Here is a 5328-nt window from a genome sequence, read left to right as displayed (position 1 = left end):
TATTTAGTTGGAGTGGTGCATCACAGTGAGGTGAGTCAGTTTAAGATAAATGCAAGATCTTTATATCAATTTCTCAACCAAAAGTGAAATGCAAAAAGAGTCGTAGTTCAAAGGGTTGAACCGTCTTCTCCCTCCTCAGAACACAAGTGCGCGCGTGCGCAAGAGTGCATAATATATTTGTCGTTGGGTTGTTATTAGACATGTTCTATGTGAAGAATCTACATTTTTTTTTCCTCAAACAACACACCTCTCCTAGTCATTTAATCATGGCTTCTTGATCTATACCTGTGATAGATAATGAACCCAAACTCGGTGCGTGTCTTATTGAGAATTGTTTATAGTATGCTGCGTGACCTTCATATAGGTTACAATATAAAGACTCATTGATTGGGTGAGGGTCGATGTGAAGAGAATAACTCCTTCTCATGCTTAAGTTGTAGGAGACTCTTAAAGCACGGGAGACTCAAGATTACCGACGAAGGGAATTGTGGCCTTCCGCTAAAATTGCATTAAAAAGGAGGATTTGTGATTGTATTAGGTCTGAAATAATCCGGTTTAGGAGATTGGATGGGATAAGTCCATTTTCCTTGATTTGTTGAGGTCCGTTGGGTAGTTTTCTAAAAACTCTCGATGTAATCTAAAACTTGAAAAATGATGTTATCCCAAAACCGACTTTTGGGAAAACGTGGGTTTTGTTTTTCAATTTGGGGCTTATTCTCTTTGTCGCAAGTTCAAGGCTCAATTGACCTTGGGTATTAGCCGTCTACTGGCTATTTGGTCTTGGGTGGAAGCCGGCTTTGATTGTTCGAATTAGGGATGTCTAAAGGCGGTCTTGCATGCATATTAACAAAAAAATGTGCGAGTGTCACTATTTCGATGATCTTGAAATGTTTCTTTTTTCCGGGCTAGTGCTTAAGTTAACTTATACTAATCAAAGAACTAGCATTTACGTTAACAACTACTTAAATATGAATTGTTTAGTCAAGTAAAATAGATGTCTTTTTCTATTATGTTTGATCCTCAAGAATAGTTTTACTTGGGAGTATAGATACGAAAACACATTTAATGCATTTGTTAGATATTTACAAATATTTGATAATTGTGTTACTATTAGGCATTACGGCACTTTCTTCCGAAAAAAATCAAGATGCATTGAAAATCTCGTCTAAAAGTGTTATTTCATCTCTCTCCCTCTTTTTTTTTTTGGACTGATTCACACTATTTTAATTTTATTACCATAACGATAGCGAATCCTCGTTACGGGGGTTACCCACTGGTTTAAATCGAAAGTTTTACTCATCGAGCTACGTGATGAGAGGGATGATATACTGAGGCATGGTAAGGAAGAAGACGATCGATAAGGAGCGAAGATAGTGAGGCCGGATCAACTCGACTCAGCAAGTGTCGCAAGTGTTTATTCTATTGGCGTTGTGTTGTGTCGTGTTCTTAAACCAATCTTTTTTTTAAAAAAAAATTCCATCCCATAGGTTACCGAATAGAGGATCCAAGATGTATTGTTGATAGATGAGGAAAAATCCAATGAATGGGTCATCAAGAATAACGTTTTTTTGCCTTCGTATGCTGAGGAAGAATTGGAAAGACTTACGAACGATTGGAAAAAGAAATATCCCAATGTAATGAAGGTTATATTAGACAAAAGAAACCGGTATCGTACTTTTTACTTAGAAATTTCAATTCGCCTTACTAGCTGACTTTCATAATCTTCTTGTATTTTATAGGTTTATGATTTCCAAGCTCCTTGATGAAGTCTCGGTTTATAGATTAGCAATTATGATCGTGGGTGCTGCACACGTCAAGGGCATAAGGATCCTTATTGAGGAGCTTCGGGTAGATAAGGAAGATTGACGAGTTTCTGGTAGGACGATTAACCTCGAGGTTGCGGCTTTGGGTTGGTTTGTGTTGGAGTTGTTTTTTGTTGGTTGTTCATTCTGCTTCCCAAGAGTGAACTATGGTTGGGTTGTTAAAGAATCCGTAGTTTTTTTTTTCTCCTCAAACAGGAAACCTCTCCAGTCATTTAATCATGACAAATAGTGAACCCAAACTCAAACTCGGTGCGTATCTCATTGAGAATTGTTTATAGTATGCTGCGTGACCTTCATATAGGTTGCGGAACAAAGACTCATTGCTTGAGTGAGTGTGGACATGGAGAGAATAACTCCTCCTCGTAGAAGACTCTTAAAGTGTAGGAGACTCAAGGTTACCGATGGAGGGAATTATGGCCTTCCGCTAGAATTGCATTAAAAAGGAGGATTCTTGATTCTATTAGGTCTGAAATAATCTAGTTTAGGAGATTGGACGGGGTAAGTCCATTTTCTTTGATTTGTTAAGGTTGTTGGGCGGTTTTCTAAAAACTCTCGATGTAGTCTAAAGCTTGAAAAAGATGTTATCCCAAAAATGACTTTTGGGCAAATGTGGGTTTTGTTTTTATAGTTGGGGCTTATTATCTTTGTCGTAAGTTCGAGGCTAATTTGAACTTGGGTATTAGCCGTCTATTGGCTATTTGGTCCTAGTTGGAAGTCGGCTTTGATTGTCCGAATTATGGATGTCTAAAGGTAGTCTTGCATGCATATTAACAAAAAAATGTGCAGTGTCATAATTTCTGATGATCCGGAAAGGTGTCTCTTTTTTCCAGGCTAGTACTTAAGTTAACTTACACTAATCAAAGAACCATCATTTTTATTGACAACTGCTTAAATATGAATTGTTTAGTCAAGTAAAATAGATGTCTTGTTCTACTATGTTTGATCCTCAAGGATAGTTTTATTTGGGAGTACAGATACGAAAACACATTTAATGCCTTTGTTAGGTATTTACAAATATTTGATAATTGTGTTACTAATAGGAATTCCGGCACTTTCTTCCAAAAAAAATCAGGACACATTGAAAATCTCGTCTGAAAGTGTTATTTCATCTCTCTCTCTCTCTCTCTCTCTCTCTCTCTCTCTCTCTCTCTCTCGGGATTGATTCACACTATTTTAATTTTATTACCATAGCGGTAGCGAATCCTCGTTAGAGGGGTTACCCGCTGGTTTAAATTGAAAGTTTTACTCATCGATTTACGTGATGAGAGGGATGACATACTAAGGCTTGGTAAGGAAGAAGGCGATCGATACGGAGCGAAGATAGTGAGGCCGGATCAACTCGACTCGGTAAGTGTCGCAAGTGTTTATTCTATTGGCGTTGTGTTGTGTTGTGTTCTTAAACCAATCTTTTTTAAAAAAAAAAAAACTCTATCCCATAGGTTACCGAACAAAGGATCCAAGATGTATTGTTCATTGACGAGGAAAAATCCAATGAATGGGTCACCGGGAATAGTGCTTTTTTGCCTTCGTATGATGAGGAAGAACCGGAAAGACTTACTAACAATTGGGAAAAGGAATATCCTAATGTAATGAAGGTTATATTAGATGAAAGGAACCGGTACTGTACTTTTTACTTAGAAATTTCAATTCATTCTTACTAATTGACTTTCCTAATCTTCTTATATTTTATAGGTTTATGGTTTCCAAGCTCCTTGATGAAGTCCTAGTTTATAGATCATCAATTATGATCGTGGGTGCCGCACACGTCAAGGGCATGAGTATGCTTATTGAGGAGCTTCGGGTAGATAAGGAAGATTGACGAGTTTTGGGTAGGACGATTGACGTGGTTGCGACTTTGGGTTGGTTTGTGTTGGGGTCGTTTTTTGTTGATTGTTTATTTTGCTTCTCAAGAGTGAACTATGGTTGGGTTGTTAAAGAATCTATAGTTTTTTTTTTCACCTCAAATAGCAAACCTCTCCAGTCATTTAATCATGACGGATAGTGAACCCAAACTCAAACTCGGTCGTATCTCATTGAAAATTGTTTATAGTATGATGTGTGACCTTCATATAGGTTGCAGAACAAAGACTCATTGCTTGGGTGAGTGTGGACATGGAGAGAATAACTTCTTCTCGTAGGAGACTCTTAAAGTGTAGGAGACTCAAGGTTGCCAATGGAGGGAATTGCGGCCTTCCGCTAGAATTGCAATAAAAAGGAGGATTATTGATTCCATTAGGTCTGAAACAATCTGGTTTAGGAGATTGGATGGGGTAAGTCCATTTTCTTTGATTTGTTGAGGTCCGTTAGGCGGTTTTCTAAAAACTCTCGATGTAGTCTAAAGCTTGAAAAATGAATTTTTTTCCCAAAAATGACTTTTGGGCAAATGTGGGTTTTGTTCTTCAATTTGAGGCTTATTATCTTTGTCGCAAGTTCAAGGCTCAATTGACCTTGGGTATTAGCCGTCTACTAGCTATTTGGTCTTGGTTGGAAGATGGCTTTGATTGTCCAAATTAGGGATGTCTAAAGGCACTCTTGCATGCATATTAACAAAAAAATGTGCAATGTCATTATTTCTAATGATCTTAAAATGTGTCTCTTTTTTCCGGGCTAGTGCTTAAGTTAACTTATACTAATCAAAGAACCAGCATTTTTGTTTATAATTGTTTAAATATGAATTGTTTAGTCAAGTAAAATAGATGTCTTATTCTACCATGTTTGATCCTCAAGAATAGTTTTATTTGGGAGTACAAATACGAAAACACATTTAATGCCTTTCTTAGATATTTACAAATATTGGATAATTGTGTTACTATTAGGCATTCCGGAACTTTCTTCCGGAAAAAAAATCAGGATGCATTGAAAATCTCGTCTAAAAGTGTTATTTCGTCCATCTCTCTTTTTGGGACTAATTCACACTATTTTAATTTTATTACCATAGCGGTGGTGGATCCTCGTTATAGGGGTTACCCGCTGGTTTAAATAGAAAGTTTTACTCATTGAGCTCTGTGATGAGAGGGATGATATACTACGGCTTGGTAAGGAAGAAGGCGATCGATAGGGAGCGAAGATAATGAGGGCGGATCAACTCGACTCGGTAAGTGTCGCAAGTGTTTATTCTATTGGCGTTGCGTTGTGTTGTGTTGTGTTCTTAAACCAATATTTTTTTTAAAAAAAAATTCCATCCCATAGGTTACCGAATAAAGGATCCAAGATGTATTGTTCATAGATGAGGAAAAATCCAATGAATGGGTGACCAGGAATAGTGCTTTTTTGCCTTCATATGCTGAGGAAGAACTGGAAAGACTTACAGATAATTGGGAAAAGGAATATCCCAATGTAATGAAGGTTATATTACACGAAAGGAACCGGTACCATACTTTTTTTTTAGAAATTTCAATTCCTTCTTACTAATTGACTTTCCTAATCTTCTTGTATTTTATAGGTTTATGGTTTCCAAGCTCCTTGATGAAGTCCAGGTTTATAGATCAACAATTATGATCGTGGG

At 37.1% G+C, this 5328-nt stretch overlaps 1 long non-coding RNA gene across 1 annotated transcript; it reads right to left on the bottom strand.

Moving 5' to 3' along the window:
• Nucleotides 1-233: 233 nt before the first annotated feature.
• On the bottom strand, nucleotides 234-2335 carry LOC125315825. Its single transcript, XR_007199125.1, has 2 exons — nucleotides 2195-2335; nucleotides 234-446 (listed from the first exon to the last, which is right to left on the bottom strand). It is a non-coding gene; the product is annotated as an uncharacterized LOC125315825 (long non-coding RNA).
• Nucleotides 2336-5328: the final 2993 nt, after the last annotated feature.

The sequence above is a fragment of the Rhodamnia argentea genome, chromosome 7 (assembly GCF_020921035.1).
Source record: "Rhodamnia argentea isolate NSW1041297 chromosome 7, ASM2092103v1, whole genome shotgun sequence".
NCBI lineage: Eukaryota > Viridiplantae > Streptophyta > Magnoliopsida > Myrtales > Myrtaceae > Rhodamnia > Rhodamnia argentea.
The sequence above is the reverse complement of the archived record's forward strand: the minus strand, read 5'-3'. Positions and strand labels throughout refer to the sequence as shown.